Here is a 22,765-nt window from a genome sequence, read left to right on the forward strand (position 1 = left end):
GGGGAAGAGAAAGAGTAAAATGAGAACACAGCAAAAAGCACATGAGGATTAATTGTAGGGATAAGAAAATGGGAGGAAGGTGATATAGAATGAATGAGGTAATGAGTAAAATGAGATGAAGCATGGACAAGACATGAGGAAATATAACAAATGAGTGGGGAATAAAGAACTGAATGAGAGGAAAAATTACACAGTCAATTAGAGATGTTCATTTTATGGGCAAGGAAATGAGAAAATGGAAAGGAATATTAATAAAATTAATCATGGCAACCAAAGCTGTGGGAAAATGGATAATGAATGAATAAGTAAGCAGAAAGAATGGATGAGGGAATGAGAAAAATGAAAAAAAAAAAAAAAAGAAGGCAGCTCCAAATGATTGAGTGATTGAAGCCATGAAAATGGAGGTAGAGAAACAACAGACAGCCTAAAGATGAAAATAAAACTAAATTAAAGCTTTAAGAAACATCCAATGAGAAATTAGCAGAATGGGAAAAAAGAGATCTGTTGTGAAGAAATGAAAAGAAGGAATAAATACTTTCCACACCAATCAAAACATTGTGTAAAGTTCTTAAGTTTTCTTGTGGAGCTGTCTGCTGCTCCTCCCTCCAGCCAAATGGCAGGGTGGACCTGGGGAAGAGAAGAGCCAGGAATTGTGGAGGCAGAGAGGAACAGCAGCCAGAGAAAGACAAAAATTATGGAATGGCAGAGATGCAGCCAATGATAATCTTCACTTAAAGGTCCTTCAATAAAGATAAAAACTCTAAGCCTTTATACATCACTATGCCATTTTCTTGTGTCTGAACTACTTTAAAATCAACATAATTTCTTCCCTTATTTATCATTAAAGGAATTAAATAAGAGAAAGGAGTCTTGTTGTTATCATTAGGAGATCAGAAAATAAAATAATTATACTGTGATCGATTTCTAAATGTCCCCCCAAATCTTTTTAGTTTGGTATGTGGCCAGCCATCCAGCTGAAGACTACATTTCCCAGCCTCCTTTGCCACGAGGTGTGGCCATGTGACTATTTGGACCAATAGGCTGTGAGCAGAATGGAAGTACTCTACTACTGGGTCTTGACCTTAAAAAATACTGGCTATGCATTTCCACTTTGTTTCCTCATTCCTGCTGCCTGGGAGATGGTAAAGGTGGAAGCAATAGGCACTTCAATCCAGCAATGGAAGCTACATGTTGGGGGGCTGGCAGACAGAGCAGAGCCCAGCCAAGCAGAGCATTCCTAACAGATCTGCACCACATATATTTGAATCTTCATGTGAGAGTGAAATTCTTTTTTTTTTTTTTTTTTTCGTTTACGAATGCTGTTGTATGAAATTCTCTTTTAAGTGACTATATTTTGATGTTTCGTTTTTCTAACAGCTTAGCCAGTACTCTAATATATCAAATTATCTTGGTATTTAAAGATACTGCTGACTGCCTATTATCATAGTGTAACAGAGTAGTCACCCCTCCTCCCACAGACATGTGTGAACTAAAATAAAATCTTAAGGCTCCCTGGCCCCATCCTGCCACTGGCTGACTGAATGGGCTCCCTCCTGGCCAAGGGGATATCCTGAAACTAAATTGCCTGCCAAGAGGAGGGAGATCAGATACCTCTTATCATGCCCCCTCCTTTCTTGGAGATATCCTTTGTAACCCATTAACAGGCCTACAACTATGCAAGACAAACCTGCAGGTCCTCAATTTACACAACAAATATATGTCTCTGGCTTGTCTCTGATTAACAGACCTTCTTATCTTAAAACACTCCAAGCCTTTAGACAAAGCTTCATGTCTTTAACCAATTACGAATCAAAGACTCTTTAAACCCACCTATAACCTGTAAGGTGCCTCCCCCACCCTGACCTTTTCAGGCCAAACCAATGATGCCTTCTATGTACTGATTTATGACTTTACCTGTAACCCCTGTCTCCCTGAATGTATAAAACCAAACTGTAACCCAGCCACAGCGAGTCCACTTGCTCAAGGCATCTTGGGAGTGGCTCCAGGCCATGGTCTTCAAATTTGTCTCAGAATAAACCTCCTTAAAATTATTTTACAGAGTTTGGCTTCTCTTCCATTGACATATGGAAGGGAAATATTGAAAGTGGGGAATATGTAACAGAGGGAATGACCTGGAAAAAAACAGCAAAAATATTTTCTGTCTCTTTAAAACATCCTTCACTCCTTTTCAAGAACTAAAGCCTGCATCCCTGTCTCAGGCCAGTGATTGGAAGGGACAGGGTAAGTCTTTTGTTTATTTGTGCAACAGGAGATGGCCCAGTCTGGACCTGGTAAAGGGAGGTCCTGAGCAGAGGTCACCAGATTGTCTTCATCAGAGATGGGATGATGAGAATCAATTGCAGTTGAACAGTAATTGCGTGAAGCTGAGAACCCATCCTTTAAAAGCTCTGTATTTCTGTGAATGTTTAAGAAAATTTGGATTATAAGATGAGAATATCTACCATTTTTTCTCCTTTGCCAGCAAAGTAATAAAACTTCTCTTTACTCCTCCCTAAATCACTTCTTCTAGTCCTTCTGATTGGGCCTCGTGAACAAGTGTGGAGTGTTTGGTAATAATAGTGTGTGTGTGTGTGTGTGTGTGTGTGTGTGTGTGTATGTTTATACTGTAAGGTTGGTGGCAGGCCCCCCTCCTCTCCCTAGATCAAAAAGAAAAGGCTCATGAGACCAGACCCACCAAGGACAACTGACAGGCCCCGGCTGAAAATAACAACACCTGGATAAGAAATGCCCACCCAGATAAGAAAGTTTTTGGTTCCTGGATTCCACAAATACCGCAAGCCCCTCCTACTTCTCAATAACCACCGAAGTTCACAGTGGAAAAGTCCCAGCTCTTCCCACCAAAAGTCCCTAGCCTGCCCCAAACAGGCCTGCACCCCCTCCAAACAGATGTGTCTTCTCAGCTCATCCCCCTTGGGACCTGTGAACTTTGCCCCGGAGCACTCAATAAAGCCACATTGTTTGGCCCTACTCTCTCTGTCTGCTTCTTTCGCCACTGGAAAACCTTACATATACAGTATATAGATCTGTGGTAGATGGATATGTAGTATTATTTCAATGTAGGGATGGACATTATGCAAGATATAGAGATGGATATAGAGCATATATAACATAGCATATTATGTATATTGCAGATGTAGGGATGCATTTATTCATATTCTTGTAAGATCTTCCTCATGGCCATTAACACATGTTTAAGCTTTTAAGTAATTTTATCACTTTCTGTTTTTCAGAAAGACTGTTCCAGATTAAGAGTAAGACTCATGTCTGTAAAACAGCACCCCGAGGCTATGTTCTCTAATCTTTGGGAGAATTTACCATCAACTGTGAAGTAACTTGGTGGGGAGCTATATTTAAGAGTTAAGAACAAAGATTTCAGAACCAAACTGCCACAGTTCTCATCTCAGGCCCACCACCCACTAGCTGTGTGACGGAGGAAAAGTTACTTACCTGAGTTTCAGGTGCATCATCTGTAGAAGGGCGATGGTGACAGTGCCCACCTCCCAGGTGTGGTGTGGTGGGGATCGTCTCAGGTACTATATCATAAGCATTCAGCATAGTGCCTAGAACATAATAAATGTACAAGAGGAGCTTGCTATGATTTCTTTTGTTGTTGCTGTTATTGTTATTATTATTATTAACATTTTGCCATTTCCAGAGCTATCTGTAAAGCAGCCTGGGTGAGTAATATCCCCATTTGACAGATGAAGAAACTGACTATGGAAACCCACACAGGCTTCTTAGAAGAGGATCCAAGATCTGCAATTTCCACAGATGGATAATTTCACTTTTTGGCAGTTGATTTTTTTCCCCCAAGTTTTATATTAGACAGTATCTGTGAATCACCTAAATGAAGAACTTACTGTAACCCCTAAAATGGTAACTATAAGCCTCATTATCAATAAGTCTTTCTTAAGAGCCTGGAACATAAATACGATTAAATTAGCTCAAATAAAGTGAGAGAGAGAGGTAATGTAACTTTCCCAAGGGCACACAATTAGCATGTGAAGCTGAGATGAGAACCTTGGCAGTTTGGTTCTAGAATCCCTGCTCCTAACTCTTAAACAACCCCTGGATGTCACTTCACAGTTTGCTCATAATTTAATCTTGTCCCAGCCCCAGGCTTTGCCTTATTATGGCAGCGTTCTCAGGACAGGAATCTGATTAGCCCACATTGGGTCTGGCGTCTGCCCTTGGTCCTATCAGCTGTGACCACAGAGCTGGGTCACGTGATCCAATATGACTTCCCCCACTGAAGCTACCAGTGAACGTTGGGAGTGGGAGCAGTTCCAAGGCAAGAGAGCTTTAAAGGCACAATCATCTTGAAGTCTATCTTCTAGAACTGAAATGTGCAAAGGAAATTTAGGTATGTAAGTAGATAAGAAACTAAGTTGACCTGTTTATGGGGACAGGTCAGGGAGATAGAGCTGCAGATGAGGGAGTGCCACCACTGTACAAGCAGGACCATGAACCCCAGGAGAAAAGATGGCAATGCCCAGAGGGAGAACATGGAGAACACAAACCCCACAGAACAGTGAGTGGAGACTGGGGCTCACAGCAGCAAATGTTCCATAGAGGTAGGAAGAAAAAAAGGGGGTGGGGGGATTCAGAGCTGTCCTCTGGATTTGGTAACTAAAGGTCTGGAAACTTCCATGGAAGCAAATTAGGCCCCACATAGACAATGAAGCAGTGATGAGAGCACAAGGCAAGGTGAGGAAGTCGAAACAATGAGTGTAACTATTAATACTTTGCAAGCCAAGCTCTGAAGGAAAAGACAATTTAGGGCAGGAGGTAGAGGGAAGAGAGTGCAGGTAGAGGGTTTTTACCTTTTTGTTTTTAGCATAGAGTTTTGGGCATATTTGACAAAGAACTGTTGAAGATGAGAGAGAGAGGTTAATCGATGGCGATATTACCAGAGTAAGAGGGTTGGTTATAGGATTGATTTTGGACAGGAGGAAGGCTACATCTTCTTTAGTTACCTGGCAAGTTTTATAGAAGTGATTGATTAAAGTCAAACTAATATGGAAAAATACTACAGAAGTCCCAAATATTGTAGTTATATTTATTTTTATATTTTACTTTAAACCACAATAATACATGCACTTAGAGAAAGAAGAATCTGGATGGGCTTACGATGAAAATCAGTAGTCCCTGCTCCGCCTGTCAACAACCCCGTCCTACATCCAAACACAGTCACTATTAACAATTTTAGTTCTTTTTGTAGTTATCTCTGTTTTTTTATGAATAATACAGTCAGCCCTCCTTATCTGTGGTATCGCATTCACAAATTTAATCAACCATGGATTAAAAATATTCAGGAAAAAATGACAAAAAGTAAAAATACAACGATAAAAATAATAGAAATAAAAAATACAGTATAACAGCTATTTACACAGCATTTACATTGTATGAGACATAAATAATGTAGAAGTAATTTAAAGTATACAGGAGGATGTGTGTAGGTTATACGCAAATACATTTTATATATATTTTATTTATACTTCATAGACATTTTAGGTAAGGGACTTGAGCATCCTTGGATTTTGGCATCCTTGAGGGTTCTGGAAACAATCCCCTGTGGATACTGAACGATTACTGTATGCCTATATCACTATTTCCTAATTTATCAAATATAGATGCAGTTTATTGGCTTTCTGCCATGATAGAGGAGTATTTAGACGACTTGTGGTGTTCACATCTCCCATAGCCCCTCTTCATAAAATTCTTTCAGTATTTTTATTTCCTTACTTGGTTACCTTTATAAATGTAAATACTATTGCTCCTTTTATTTCATTTATTCATTCACTCATTCATTTATTCATCCTTCCACAACTACCTATTGAGTGCCTGATATGTGCCTTGTACCCCTGCAGGGGCTGGGAATATAGCAGCAAACACACCGAACAAGGCCTCTGCTCTCGTGGGGCTGGCATTAGAGCTGTAGAGTTGCAGCAGCTGTGTGACAAATTATGGACAGTATCTCTCGGCTCCCTATTTTGTACAATAAGGATGTCAGCACCCCTTCCTTTTCCCTCGCCTCCTCTATTTTTCCATTTCCCAGCGTTGCCACTTGCCCTTGAATTTTTCATTGCCAGAACATTCTGGCTCAGAAATAAAACGATTTGGGGAGTTATGTTTATACTAAAAGATGAAAATCAATAAACAGTGCTTTCGTTGTTGTGTTTCAATAAATATTGTTCACAGCACAGCCAGGTAGTGTACGATGCCTGCGCTTCCTGGCTCTGACAGCATTTCATAGCTCAGGGGCTGGAAGGAGCCAGACTGCCAGGGTTTGATCCTGGCTCTGCCGCCCACTAACTGTGGACCTTTGGCAAGCTCTTTTTAATCTTCTTTGCGCCTCAGTTTCATCATCTATTAAATGAGGATAATAATAATACCAATCTCCAATTGTTGTGAGGATTAGAGAGCTAAAAAACATGAAGTGCTTAGGAATAGTGCCTGGTCTGCAGTTAGTGCTCCATAAATGTTATGTATTATTAATGCACCATTTTTTCACCCCTTTCCAATTCCTTTTTGTTTTTTGGAGTGTCTGCTTTATCATCTTAAGAAATTCCACATTCTCAAGGATAGTATTAAATCCCTTGGATTCTCATTTCCCCCACGCCTCTTCCCTTCTAGAGTTCTTTATCCTCCTGTCACAAAGTGGACTGCTTGTTCTTAGGCTTGCTGCACAGTTGCCTCATTAGGATCTGCCCTTGTCACCCCCCTGGGTTGGATCCACTGTTGTCTGGATCCCGTGTGAGCCAGGACAGAAGACAAAGACCAGTCCAGGTGCAAGGAATGGAAGGATGGCGACTTGGAATTGGACCAGATTGCACTGACTTCAGTTTAGTATCCTTTCAAAGGCTGCCCATGAGATGAATGATGTAAGTGAACTCAACCTCCTCTGCTAGTTGGCTTCCCTTGTTTCTCATAGAAATGTGAAATTCAGTGGTCCCAGCACCCAGGAGGATTAAGGAATCTGCCTCTTCTTCGGGGGACCCTACACCTGCAGGCTTCCTGCCTTCTTGCCATTTATAGGAGGGAAGCAGGGTGTTCCAACCCATGTTATCTGCACTTGATACTGAGTTCCAGGATCAGAATATCTTGCCATTCTGTAGTTATAAACCTTTGCTTCTGCGTTTTGTTTCTCACTGCACCACTGAGCACACTTGAGGCTTCAGTGAAGCCTCCTCCCTCTTGCATTCTCTTTCTCTCATTTTCGTTCTGGAAGGGGACAGGTGATCTCCTATGATAAGTAGGGTGGGGTATAAATTTCCAAGCCTTTATAAGTTTAAAAAATTATTTTATTCTATTCTCCCACTTGACTGATAGTTTGGCCAGGTCTATATGTTAATAATTATAGATGAAAATTATTTTCTGTTGGAAATGTGAAGGCCTTTTCTTCATTGTCTTCCAACTTGATAAGACATCCTGAGACCAGTGTGATTTTACTGTTTCTTTGTCCAAGACCTATGGAAGCTTCTCTCTGGGAAGACTTTCAGTCTTTTCCTTAAACTCAGAATTCTGAGATTCTACAATTTTCTGTCAATGTTTTTATTTTATTGGTCTGGTCACTTGGTAGATTCTCTAAATATGAGCATATGAAATATGCATATTAAATTCTCTAAATATGAGCATATTTAAATCCTTTAAAGCCTGGAAATTCTCTTATATTTCTCATTTTATAGTTTTTTCTCCTGTTTCCCCTCTTCTCTTTTTTGGTCTCTTACTTGTCTGATGTCAGATCTTCTAGACTGATAACTTATAGCTTGTATCAATTTTTGTTGTATTTTCCATTTTTTTCCAGATACTTCTTTCTGGATATCATTCTAAATTAATTTTTGAACCCTTTTACTTAACTCTATATTTCAACGATTATATTTTTTATACCCAAGAGTTCTTTATATTAGAGTTTTTCATAGCATTCTGCTATATTTTAGTGATGCAATATCTTCTCATATATCTTTGAGGATAATAATTAATTTATTTTCCTTTAAGTTCTCTTTTATTTCTTGAATTGTATGTTCCCTGTGTTTTTCTTGGTCGTTTTCTTCCATGTTGAAGGTTTTTTCCTTAGATGTCTCAACGTGGTTATCCATTCATTTTTAAGGATGAGATCTTGGCATTGATTAAGAACTTAATATGAGGCAAGTTTTTAATTGGCAGGCTTCATTTTAGAGTGATCAGGCATGGAGCTGACACTTATTCTAGGGGCTTTTAAAATGCCAGGATTCAGAAGCCTTGCTCTGTACCCATTTATTTTCGTAGAGAACAATCCTGTAATCAGCCTGCAGTGCAGCAGATTGTACAAAAGCTCTGCAGTCCTGCATTTGAACTGGCAGTATTAGTATGAACTTTTCTTATATCTGCAATTTTTCTTCTTCTTTTATTTATTTATTTATTTTTGAGACAGAGTCTCACTCTGTTGCCCAGGTTAGAGTGCTGTGGTGTCAGCCTAGCTCACAGCAACCTCAAACTCCTGGGCTCAAGCAATCCTCCTGCCTCAGCCTCCTGAGTAGCTGGGACTACAGGTGCATGCGACCATGCCTGGCTAATTTTTACTATTTTTAGTAGAGACAGGGGTCTCACTCTTGCTTGAACTCCTGAGTTCAAGTGATCCTCTTGCCTCAGCCTCCCAGAGTGCTAGGATTACAGACGTGTGCAATTCCTTTTTAAAATATAGAGAATCTGGTTTTCCAGGACACAGGGGTATTAGAATTTGAACCTGTCACCTTTGTGCCCTAGAATCTGGTTTACACATGGCAGCCAGAGTGACTTTCAAAATAAGCTTTTAATTTTAGAACAGTTTTATATTTACAAAAAATTGTAAAGATAGTGCAGAAAGTTCCCATATATCCCACATCCAGTTTCCTCTATTACTAACATTTTATAATCACATGGTACATTTGTCATAACTAAGGAACCAATACTGGTACATTGTTATTAGCTAAAGCCCATACTTTACTGAGACTCCCTTAGTTTTTACCTAATGTCCTTTTCCTGCTCCAGGATCCCACATTACATTTAGTCATTGTGTCTCCTTAGGCTCTTCTTGGCTGTGTTAGTTTCTCAGACTTTCTTTATTTTTTGATGATCCTGAGGAATACGGGTCAGGTATTTTGTAGAACGTTCCTCAAATGGGATTTGTCTGTTGATTTTCTCATGACTAGACTGAAGTTATGGATTTTGGGGAGGAAGACCACAGAGGTACAGTATCATTCTCATTACAACATGACTTATCACTGTTGATGTTGACCTTGATGGTCAACTGAGGCAGTGTTTGCAGGTTTCTCCACTGTGAAGTTACTTTCCCTTTCCTTTTCATACTGTACTCTTTGGAAAGAAGTCATTATATGCAGTCCACACTCAAGGGGTATGGAGTTATATTGTACCTCCTTGAAGGCAAATAAATATTTGGGATTCTTCCACACAGACTGCCCTTGTAATAAGCACAAAACATTATTTCAAGCCTTGATTAAAATGCTCTAAGGACTTTTCAGTTTTCTTAGAATAAATTTCAAATTTCTAACCATAGACCATGGCCTGATGCTATCTGGTCCCTACTTTCTGTTGTCTGCAGGGACCATGCTCTTATACGATCTGCTCCTGCTTCTTACCGGGGACTCCTACCAGGCTCAGTGTGATCTGCCATGATCTTTCTCCTTGATTCCATCCCATTCCCTTCTTCCCCTCTCTCACCATGTTCAATCATACCGGCATACTTTCTAATTCTTAAAAATGTCCAGCAGATTCTCATTTTAATGCTTTTGTCCTAGCTGTTTCCTCCTATATTTGCAGGACTAGTTCTTGCTTATCTTTGAGGTCTTAGCTTAAATGTCCCTGACCGTACAGTCTAAGGCAGCCTCAGATTTTCTTTCTATGAAATTATCCTGTTTCACTTGCACCGTATTCCTTATCATACTGTTAGTAATTTAAGGCTTCCATTTTATCTATTGTCTACCTCTGCCCATCTAGAATGTTCAAGTATTGCAAGACTAGTGTTTATCTGTCTTACCCATTGCTGCAATACCTTTACCCAGAACTGTGCCTGATGCAGTAGCAGTGAATAAATGAATGGCTCCATTTACCTTCCTCTGGAGGCAGATGGAGGGACAGGATACGAAAATATAAACCTAGTCCATCACCTTGAATTAGAAGTTTCAGGGGCTATGTTTGAGTAGGATGAAAAAGGATGAAAACTGATGATTAATTGAGAAATCAGTAAATAAAGAAAACATGGAATGTACTTTGTAAAAGGAAATTCATTAGATTCTATTCGGTCAAAAATCACAGAGATCACTGCTTGGCTTTTCAGTTTACTTTAGGTTAAGTGAGCCATAACTAAGTTGGAAGCTTCATTATATTTGCATGGTTAAAAGCACGGCCACCTTCAGTGTTGTCTTTTAGACAAAAAGCAGGCTTCCCAGGCTTCAAATATGCACTGATATATTCCATGGTCGGACAATGAGTTGGGCTGGAAATGAGTCAAATTCATCTCTACTCCCTCCTCCTCAATCATACACAGCAGACGGTCTTTCAGTAGCAAAACCAAATTCTTCAGGCATGAATTTCCATCTTGGTGCTCCACTGACCAGCACCAATGGGCTCTCTTCTCTGTTAACAATGTAGCCAGATGGACTCATCAAAGAGGAATCTCTGTTACATTAAGTGAGATATACAGGCTGAGTATCCCTTATTTGAAATGCTCGAGACAAGCAGTGTTTTGATTTGGAATATTTACATTATACCAGTTGAGTATCCCAAATCTGAAAATCTGAAATCTAAAATGCTCTACAAGCGTTTTCTTGAGTGTCGTGTTGGTGCTCAAAAAGTTTCAGATTTTGGAGTGTTTCAGATTTCAGATTTTTGTATTTGGGATGCTCAGCCTGTACAGGAAGACTATATTTAGTCAACAAAAACAGAGAGTAAAAAATATTTTGCAACTTGTTCTTTAGATTTGGCCTGACTCGAGATTAATTTTCATACCACAGTCTTCAGAAGGGCTAATATTACTCTGCTCACAGTGCCGTTCTCTAAGCCTCTGGTCCCCAAACCCCAGGCTGCAGCCAGTAATGGTCCATGGCCTGTTAGGAAATGGGCTGCGTATCACCTCCTGAGTCCCCCACCACCTCCCCTCTACCCAAGTCACACCTCCACCCCACCCTCAGTCTGTAGAAAAATTGTCTTCTGGCTGGGTACGGTGGCTCAGGCCTGTAATCCTAGCACTATGGGAGGCTGAGGCAAGTGGATCGCTCAAGGTCAGGAGTTTGAAACCAGCCTGAGGAAGAGCAAGATCCCGTCTCTACTAAAAAATAGAAAGAAATTAATTGGACAACTAAAAATATATAGAAAAAAATTAGCCGGGCATGGTGGCGCATGCCTGTGGTCCCAGCTACTCAGGAGGCTGAGGCAGCAGGACCGCTTGAGCCTAAGAGTTGGAGGTTGCTGTGAGCTAGGCTGACGCCATGGCACTCTGGCCCAGGCAACAGAGTGAGACTCTGTCTCAAAAAAATAAAATAAAATAAAAATAAAAATTGTCTTCCATGAAACTGGTTCCTGATGCCAAGAGGGTTGGGGAATGCTACTCTAAGCTAACCCATGGGAAATGGGGCTCCAGTCTCCATCATTATCCTCTTCACACCCACCTTCTAGTGTCTTCCTTCCTCAGCTCCAAGGAGTGACCAACTATACCACAAATCACTGATGCTACATATAGAGCTTCTGGACTTTGGGTCCAGAAATTCCATCACCTTGAGATCCTATAATCTTTTATCACCACCTGAAGATGGGAATTCTTTTTATTATTGTTATTATTATTTTATGTCATTTATTTGTTATATTATTATTTTGTTGCTTATTTTTATCTATTATTTATTTTATTGTCACTGCATGATTCAATCCTGCAAAGCTCTTCTACATCTTTGCTACTAAAATGTGGTTCAAGGCCACATTTTTGGCATCACTTGGCAGCTTGTTAGAAATGCAGACACTTGGGTGCACCCCTGAGCTAGTGCGTCAGGACTTAAAATAGCAGCATCCCAGGTGATTCATGTACACGTTAAAGTCTTAGAAACACTGCTTTAACTGACCAGGCCTGCTTCCTACTGTGCAGATGGCTCTGCAGGACAACAGGCCTCCAAGGTCCCATATTGTCTACAGACTTGGTTCTGAAGCCTTCCCCTGTCCTCTTGGTTTATGACCACATAGCTTGTCTTTCTTTATGTGGCCTCTTGGCTGATATCTGGCATCTGACACTGCTTCTGTAGTGGGCCTTTTCTTCTCTTTTTTAATAGGATAGTGATTCTTCCCCTGGGCCCACTACTGAGATGAGTGTGCATAGATGTAAGAAAGCAAGGAAGCTGAGAGAAGACCAGAAAGGTGAGAAACAGAAATATTTTTGGAGTATCTCAGGTAAAAGTATTTTATTAGAAAGCCACATTTCTGGAATCCAAAAGAAAACTTGTGGCCCCAGAACTCAGGAACCAGGGCTGTCTCAGATTCCTCTACAACAGTGATTCATGGGACGTTTATACCATGTTCCGTCATCAATAAGCTTCAGCTGTCATCTGGCTCAGCTGCTGTGTCTCTTAGATCAAATAGGGTGACAGAGATCATTTGATGGCTCACTCTGGCCTGTGGGGGCTTCTCTGTATACCAGGGGCATGCTCAGTACTGGTGCAGTCAGCTACGGTCCAGGGTGAATTTACAATGTACAAATCCCACAACTGAGGTTGAGGGTGAGAGAGGTTCTCTTAGATGGAAAGGTGGTTGGGGAAATTAGCATTTCTAATATAGTACCTTAAGCCATAGTGAGGATGGTATGTGCTAAGATTTGAGGCAAGCTTTATTTCTCTAGATCAGCTGACTTATATCTTTAGACTTCCTGGCTCACTAGATCATAATGCCTAGTTTGACATGCATTACAATATGTTTATGATGATTTTGTGTGTTTATAAAACAGATTTTATTTTCAGTCATACTGAGTATATCTTTTCTTGAGACAGTGTCCAGATAAAAGCATCATATATAATACAAATAATCTATAAATGACCCAAGAAGAGTTTCAAACACACTGAAGTATTAGTTCACTTCAGGTTTAACTCAGAAGATGGTAATATTCCATTACAAAGATTTTAAATGAGCACAATTTTGGATCAGCCTGTTTCAGTAGATGTTTTCTTTAAAGGTTTTGGTTTAGTGAAGAAAAAATTATACATGGATTTGGTTCAGAGTTCTGAAAATAAGGATGGTTCATTCCTGTTTTTGTACACAGTATATTCAGTACAAGTTCTTGAAGTATATATAGTAACACAAACATAACTTAATTATAATTCTCCAAAAGGACGAGGAGAAAACTTAAAGCCCTTCTTGTTCTCCATGTTGTCAGATTGGTTAACAACTACACTGTCTTGATTAATGGCTTTTGGTGACATTTTAAAACTCTTAGTAGTATGGAGATGCCAAACTTTCCTTGGTTAGACCATTCCCGTGTGTTTTTCCCAAGAGACATTCTTTCATATAATTATTAATACCTGCGATTCATCACATGGCAATTTACTTTCTCAACCTTGTTTTCAACAGCATGAGAGAAGAACTGGTGACTGTCTCATAACTGCCCACTGAAGAAATGAAGTGTCAGCCTTCTCAAGTCTAAGAGAAACAACCACACTTTCAACTGAGTATAGACACCTCAGTAACAACAAAAAGTATAATTAATTTGTTCTTAGTGTGACCCACAGGTAGCCTTAGAAACTGCAGGAATGCGGTTTAACTTCACTTGACAGCCATACCTTAATATAATGTCAGCAGTCTCAGGGAAGCTGCTCAGCACACATTTAGCAAGCTGGAGACACGCACAGCTTTTGTCTTTATTGAAAGGATCTCTCTCTACCTGAATAAGTTCCCAAGGAAAGGGTGTCAACGGAGAATGATGACTCTAAGGTGGTGTAAACCCTCTTTAGCAATAGTATACATTTCCCCATATCTGTTAAGTGGATTTGGAGGTAAGCACATTTATAAAATAGGAGAGAAAAGACATCGATGACATAGAACTTGACCAACTTAGAATTCATGAGACTTTAGACAGAGGATTACACTTACCTTTGATTACTTATATTAAAAAAGGGAGACATTTTAAAGCAAATTAATAGGGCATATAAAATTTCAGGGAACATGTTTAACCTGATTAAAAAAATAAGCAGCCCTAATTCTTCACATTTGATATGCAAATCTTAAAGGGTCCTACTTTATTTCTTGAAGCAATTTTGCCAGGAACTTTATATGGGGAAACATTGTTAATGATGCACATAGTAATTCTATGCTCTAATGTAATAAAATATTCTAAATCCAGATTCTAATTCCATGTAGACTTTTCCAATTGCTCATTCCCTTAGGCTTTACCGTATTGCTGCTCCAGAAACAAATGCTTGGGGAGAGTAGGATGAAAAAATGTTTTAGAAAATATAATTTTATATATAGGGAATATCTTCCGAGGTGACTTTCAAGAAGAATAGAATAAATAAACACATGCTGCAAGCTGGGAATTTTTTATATGGAGCCAGTTTGGACTTTGTGAACTAATGCCACCTTCCTTGAGTCTTTATCATATATATGATCTTCATGTTTTGGAAAAGGGACAATGTCTCTCTAGTCTCTTCAAAACTGGCTGGAGTTGCTTGAGACAAGAGGGCAAAAGATTATGCAACGAATCAGGTCTGTGCAGAAGGATGCGTAGGGGAGCTGACCCAAGTGGCATTTGCTGTCTGAGCCTTCAGATGCTTTTTGAAGCTTGACCTTACCTTGCCCTCATGCCCCTGGGAAGGCAGTTGTCCTCCTGGCCCGGGCAGTGGTCCACTGTGGTCAAGGCTGTCTCAGGCTGCAGCACTGGCTCTGTTCTGCAGGAGAGAAGACCCCTGTGACCGTTCTGTCCAAGTGGAAGAGCCTTGATGAAAAGATGTCACAAGAGGCAATGCATAGCAGAATCCTAGCTCACCAGCAAGTACTGGCTGCTAAACTCTGCCTCAGGGCTTCATCTGGTTAGCAATTCAGAAATCTTCACTTTAAAAGCCTGATTTGATCATTATACTTTGTATGCATGCATCAAAATATCACATGTACCCCATAAATATGTACAAATATTATGTATCAATAATTTTTTTTATTTTTGAAAAAAGAAGCCTGACGAGGAAGATTTCAGCCCAGCCAACCTTGAGGGAATCTTTTAAAAACGCTATTTATAGTGCATAATCAACCTAATCCTATTTGCAAGTACAGTATCATACATAATGAGCCATTTGATTTGCAAATTTTCTAATGCCATTAATCTGACAACTTTTGTGCCAGGTCAGACTGCCTGAGAGGACTGCCTTTGCTAATAAAAATCTCAAAGCTGATGCTTCTGTGGCTTACTTCATACATGTTGGTGTGAATAGGAAGGGGATATTCCAGAAGGGAGGGTATTCTCTGTACCCTGTGTTAGGCCTTTTGTCCTTGCTTGTCCAAGTCCCCAAATGATGTAGGTTTAGGGGTTGGATAAGAAGGTTTTGTTTCAGATTTAGCACACTGGGCTGTATGATCTTGGACTAGTCACATAACTTCCAAGGGGATGGGGCTAACTAGACACCACATAATCCTCTCCTTTAGGGACACCCCCACAACAGCCCGAGCAAGTGCCCCTTGCCATATTTCCACAGTTCCCTGTGTGCACGCTTCTATCCTATAACTAACGGACTTGCATTAAAGTGATTTATTTGCAATGGGTTTTCCTCATTAGAATACAAGCTTCATAAGGGCAAGGACTGGGCGTTATTCATCCTCAATTCCCTAGCCCCCCAAAAGTGATGGCACATAGTAGGAAATCAGAAAGCCAGTGATTCTAGACTAGGCACTATTTGATAATTTCAGAAGCCAAAATGAGACTATATTCAAGTAATATTTGCTGATGAATCTGGTGATCAGAATCTGATGACCTGGTGATAAATGGCAATCAATAAATTTGAAACTGATGATTCTCATCCTTGACTATACATTAGAATCACCCAGGGTATTTAACAACAAAGAGAGCTATTATAATATTCCTTTCCCAGACCCCCACACCAGCGAAGTTCTGACTTAATTGGTCATTCTTCTCACCCTTTTACCAAGGTGTGTGTGTGTGTGTGTCTGTGTGTGTGTGTGTGTGTGTGTGTGTGTGGTGGGATGGGAGGTGGGGGGTGGGGGGGTCACAACCCCTTCTCAGGTGATTTGTGTGAAGCCAGGGTTGAGAATCATTGGTCTAAATCTTGCTCCAAGGGGTATCAAGCTATTGCTATCGATTAGAATTTTCAAACTTTATTCATAAAACATCAAACAAGTAATACATGCTTATTATATAAAAAACTTAGAAAAATACATATAAGCAGTAGAAAATGATAAAAAAATCTGTAATTATACTATAGAGAGATCATTACTTTTTCCATTTTGCTATATATACATCTTTTTTTCTCCAAGAAAAACACAGATTTTGCATTGTAACTTGCTGTTTTCACTTAGTGGTGTATTGTAAACATCTTTCTATGTCAATAAGAGCATTTCTTCACCACTGATGATAAATTTTTCATGGACAGAACCATGTTGTGCTTTCTTCAACCTCTTTCTTTGCATGACTATATAGGGCACAATCTGTATACCTATATAATTTAGAATTTTTACGAAAATAGTGTTGTTTTCCTTAATATCACAACCAACCATTTCCCACAGAATACATCTAATAAAGATTATTTTTTGCTTTTTGTGTATCTATTCCATTGTATGTGTAGCATTTCAGATATAACCAGAGATCTGAGGATAAAAGATCAGGCCAGACTGTATTTCTGTGGTTGCATTAATGCCAGCCAGGCTACTCTTACACACAAAATTTCCTTGGGAGATTTTTCATAAGTGATTTGAATCCTGTACATAGGATGTCGGAAACCCTGACACTCAAGTATCAAATGGTGGAAATTTTTATATGCAAAAATTATACAATTGAATTTTGAAAACAAATAATAAATAAACTTAACGTCTAACCTAAATTGTAGTTAAAAATAGAACACCAGCAAAGTTACAATCTAATCTTTGTAGAGAGTTTTAAAAAAAATTAATAATTGTTTAAAAATCACCAAAGACATCTTTAGGAATTGTCTGGTTATCCAAGTATCTCTTGAATCTCTAAGAGATTCTGAATTGAGACATTTTTCTTCCCCTTATGCAACTCTCCACCCTCTAAAACCAAAATTCCAGAAACTCTGAAGCAACGTACGATATTGAGGCACTATTATTAATACTAAACACTGATATGGGGTGTACTTAATCTGGTCTCTGCCAGGGCCAACACTTGCTTCCCAGAAGAACATGAAAGAGTCAATGGATTTACTAAACTCATCTAATGGAGCATTCTTCGCTTCGATAGACACCTATATCCCTTGTTTACTATCTTTAATTCATTCCGGGAAACTAAGTGAAAAGCTGTTAAATGAGAAAATTACATTTTCATTTATTTTAATGGAAAAAATTATAGTAAATTTCATCCCTATCCAAGGTACCTAACCAGTTTTCACAGCTGAAAAGAAAACATTTTAGTCAGATGATAAAGATAAATCTAAGTAATATACAACAATTTGAAGATAAATAAATGTAATGTACAGACAAAAAGTGATAAAGGTTTGCTGAACTCACCACGGGAGGAAGAGGAGGCTGATGGCAGGTGTCGGGGAGTGGATGGGGAGGTCGGGTGGGGAAGGTGGGGAGGCATCAGGTGGCTGTCACAGCAAGGTGTCTGGGGCCCATGAGTGTTTGAACTGTACTTCCCCATAAAGATAAAGCACAGGAAAGTGTCTTTAGGGCAATACAAAGGTGCAAGCCTTTGAAAACATGTAGAAATTGAGCCTGTGCTTGAGCCATAGAATCTGCTACCTCCTCACCCCCACCACGTGGTGTATGCAGAAAAGTAAAAATATTTGGGCTTCATCTAAACATACAGCAAAATTCAAACCTGTTCCGTTTGATAGGCACTAACTACGAAATGTTGGTATTAAGTAAGTTGATGAGTGTTCATTTTGACTGGAACCATGATGTCGAAATAGCACTTCTCACTAAGTGTGTTTACTTAGGGTGTTTTTGAATAAAAAATCATTACGGACACACACACACACACACACACACACACACACACACACACACACAGAGGCTATTGCCTGAAGACTGGTTTAACTTTCCAAAAGTCATTATGGTGAAATATCAGGTCATATCACTGTCAGGTAGGTCTGTATGAACATGCCCTAGTCAGAGGCATGTTTCTGATCCTTTAGAAGAGAGTAATGTGGTTCTGGGTGTTTCATTTGTATGGGTCATTTCACTCATCTGGATAAAGTCCAGGATTTTTCTTAATGATCCTGCTTTTTAATTTTTCTAACTTCAGTTTCCATTAGAGAGACAGTTTACCGGTTGCTCAAAGATTTACGAGAGTACAAGATGGAGTTAAGATAATTGCGGGATGCATAATGAATATACAAAAAGGTTTTTAAGGAGCACACAGCAGTTATCACATTTTTTCAAGAACAGTTGAGTCTTACTGAGTGGCAGCAATCATTCATTTTTTTCAGCAGCCTCTGGTTGCTATGTTGATAGCTCAGTCACATTTGCAGTCATTTACATGTTTTCAGGCATTAGGCATTCCATTTTGTTAGAGCATGAGAAACTTTTCACATTAGGAAAAAAAACTGCCTTAAATATGCTTTGCTAATTGTTTGACATTGGCTGTTAAATATTCACAGCAGCACCTTTATTAGAGAAATGAAGGATGAAGCTGAATGCTAAAAAAGATGCTCACCCTGACTTTTGGAAGACTAGACTACATTTTTTAAGCAAAGAGTAAATCCCTGGACTTTTCATTTTAAAAGTGACATTACTACATGCTTAGGCATCTAAACCAGGTCAGAAATAAAATGAAGTAGCAAGGAGTAATTTGAATTTTGCCATCCAATATGTGAGGAGTAGGAAATAATATGTCCTCCATTTTTTTATGCAAAGAAAACATTAGAAAGGCTCTAAAATAAAGCATTCTTTTCATAATTCTTCAAGCAACCTACCAACCACCTACGGATTCCAACTACAGCTCCAAGGGGGAAAGAGGCCTCCAGTAATTTTAGGGGAGGGAGGGGTTTGGGGAAGGGGGTTGGTGTTTGCCTGGCAGAACATAACGAAGGTCTTGTCTTGCTACTCTGCGATTTTACTTTGAATTTATGAGGCGTCTGCTTTCCTTTTCTGGAACACATTATGCACTCCCTCTAGTGTCAGAATTTGTATATGATCCGAAACCTAGTTTGACAAAGTGCTGCTATAAACATTAGAGCAAGGTTCAGGCTCCTAATTATGCCATATTTCAAAGATATTAAAGGCCACCTAATAACATGAAGAACAGCCCGGACTGAAGTCGCCCTGGCTCAGAAAAGAATGAATATTTTAACCTGTGTTATGAAGAGGCCTCTTCTAAGCCTTGTGCCCCCAGCCCCCCAAAGTGACTTATAAATAACCTTAGAGCTTTATTAAACCTTTAAATTCCTTTAATAATCTGAAGTATTTATTAAATTCTAAACTCTGTGACAACAACTAAAAAAAAAAAAAAGCAACACATAAAAATAAAAAATCCCACCAGAGATGAAAGAAAACTGTAGGTAGAAGGTAAAGCCTTCACGAAATCTGTTATTGTCAAGATTTAGCAGAAATTTATTAGCTATTTTTTCCCTTTTCTCTTTCAATAGCTAGAAGTTAAAATGGCTGTTGCCTGTCTGTTTCTAGCATGCCATCACACAGCTGCTGGTGACCCATCCGGTGACCCATCCAGCACAGATCCCCTCTTTCTTCTCCCTGGTACAACTCTGCTGTTGTCTGGGCTCCCATCTCCTCCCTACCCAGCCCAGGGGGCTGGAGGAAAGCTGACACTGTCCCAGCTGCAAGGGTGGCCCCAGGTGACCTGTGGGTAATCTCATCTTCCTTCCAGTGATGGCTCAGGAATAGGCATGTGACTCAATTCTGGCCAATGAAATGCGTCAAGAAAATCCTTCTCAGTCTTCTGGGCAGGGTTCCCAAAGTGACACTCTTCTTTTGGATCCTGACTTGTACCAATGTGAGGCCTAGAACTGCTACAGCCACCCTGTTACTCAGCATGAGGACGAGGCTGACACTATCCAGTGGTTAGAGGCAAGAAAATCCCAGGGGGATGCAGATGCCCCTATAAAAATCACCCCTGAGGCCTGCCCAGTTGCTGGCTTTGAGGTATGAGAGCCAATATGTGCACTGTTGTCTAAGTCAGTTTTATTTAGAATTTTTATTACTTGCGGCCAAAATTATCTCCAACCTTACAATTATTGTCATAGTTAATTAAACAACCTTCTTATGTTGAAAACCAAGTAACATGTAAGCCCAGTTTTACATCTACTTCCATGCCAATTCATGCAGAAAAACACAATGCACAATGGTCAGTTAATGATTATTGCATTCATTATGTGTTATTGCATAACGAGTTACTCTGAAACATTGTGGCTTAAAATAATAAGAACCATTTATTATCTCTCAGAGTTTCTGTTGGTCAGGAATTTGGGAGCAGCCTAGCAAGGTGGCTGCAGTCAAGATGTCAGCTGGGGCTGCAGGCATCCAAAGGCTTGACTGGGGCTGGAAGACCTACTTCCAAGGTGGTGCACTGACGCAGCTGGCAAGCTCGTCCCGGATGTTGGTGGGAGTCCTCAGTTCCTCTTCTCATGAGCCTCTCCACAGGCTTTGTGAAGGTCCTTAGGACGTGACATCTAAGTGGCTCTGTGGTCACTTCCGATGACCCCCCAACTGAATGATCCATCCAAGAGAGTGAGAGCCAGGTAGAAGCTCTTCTTTTTATGGCCGAGTTTCATAAGTCACATACCGTCATTTCTACCACATTCTATCCATTAAAAGCAAATCTCTGAGTTCAGCCCATATTCAACAGGAGGGGAATTCACTCTACTTTCCCTCCCCCCTAAATGAACAAGCTTTATTTTTAAGAGCAGTTTTTAGGTTCACAGCAAAACTGAATGGATAGTTCAGAGAGATATCTTCCATCAACCTCCCCCACCATCAACATCCTCCACCACCATCAACATCCTGCACCACAGTGGGACCTTTGTTACAACTGATGAACAAACATCGACACATCACCCAAAATCCACAGCTTACATTAGGGTTACTCTTGGTGTTGTACATTCTATGGGTTTTGACAAATGTATAATGACACGTATTTTTCATTCACCATTGTAGTATCAGATAGAATAGTTCCATTTTCCTAAAAATCCTCTGTACTCTGCCTATTCACCTTTCCCTGTCCCCAACCCTGTAGGGAAAGGCATCAAGCCCAGCTGCTCATGGCCAGGATCTTACGGAGGTTTTAATGAAACAGCTCTTTCAGTTTTTACTTTGTTGGTTCCCTGCATCCCCTGCGTTCACATGTACACATCTTCTTTCCTCGTTTGCAAAGCCCATTTTGCTCATGATTTTCAGGGTGAGCTCTCTCCTTGGAGGCTTCACAATCTTCATGCAAACCATCTCCTGGCAGATCTTCCTCACCAGTTCACGAGACATGTCCAGATGGTCTTAACTGCAGCAACAGACAGAAAGTAGACCCAAGCTGGGATTCCTACCACATTAAAAAAAGAAAAATAGAGTCCGCCTTATGGCCCTCTTTCCACATGATTTAGACTTTCATCGTCTACTTCCTGCATTTGTGATGATAATCTCTCTTTCTCGTAAGGCAAATCACTTCAACACTGGTTCTTGAAAACATTGTCCAAGAGAAGACAAAATCTGTCAAGAAAAAAGTTTCCAGGGGGTGGAGCAAGATGGCGGACGAATAACACTGCCAGACAGAGTGTCTCTGCAGAAAAGACAGATTCTAGCAGAAATTAGAGGAAAGAAGCAAGAAGACGAGCATACAGCGGACGAGGGCCAGAAGGAGGGGTACCTGAGACCCCGGGAGACTCCACAGGAGGAGGCTGCGGAGGAGAACTGGAGGCTGAGACCAGGGGAGCAGCCCGGAGACCAGCAGCAAGGGTAGGTGGATTTGCTGTTTCCCCTCCCCTGCATTTGGGACTGCTGGTGGGCTCCCCAGTGGGTGGAGAGACCTACGGACACCAGCCCAGAGACCGCCGCTGCCAGCCAGCGGTAAGCCTGTAGCAGACGTGGCACCAGGTTAACAACTTGCTCCGGGCACCTCCGTGTGCACAGGCCCAAGCCGCGTGGCAGGCGCCATATTGCCTCCTCCTCCCCTCCGCCGACCCTACCCGTGGCTGCCCAAAGAGACAATACAGCCACCAGCCAGAGGCACCTCCAGGGAACGGGACCTTCCCTTTTGGGACCCTACAGCTGACTCAGGGGAACTCAGACTGTGAGCTCCCTACCCGCCCGCCCTCCCAGGTGCTGCTGGCACCGTGTTCCCAGGAGAATGGTGCCGACTCAGAGGCTGAGAGACATAGACCCAGCTTGGGCTCCCTGTGGGTGAATTGGGATTGGAAATCCTCTCCCTGGTGGGGATACAGTTTGAACTCTGGGACCCAGAGGTCAGACCTGCAGACCAGATCCCCCGCACCGAGGGCTAGCATTGCCCGGAACACAGAAGGGTTATATGTGAACAGCCTACTGAGGTGTGTGTGCCTCCAGGGGAGGATCGGCGTCCTAGAGGGCAACCCTCCTCCCAGGAGGAGGC

This window comes from Microcebus murinus, chromosome 9 (assembly GCF_040939455.1).
Source record: "Microcebus murinus isolate Inina chromosome 9, M.murinus_Inina_mat1.0, whole genome shotgun sequence".
Lineage (NCBI taxonomy): Eukaryota > Metazoa > Chordata > Mammalia > Primates > Cheirogaleidae > Microcebus > Microcebus murinus.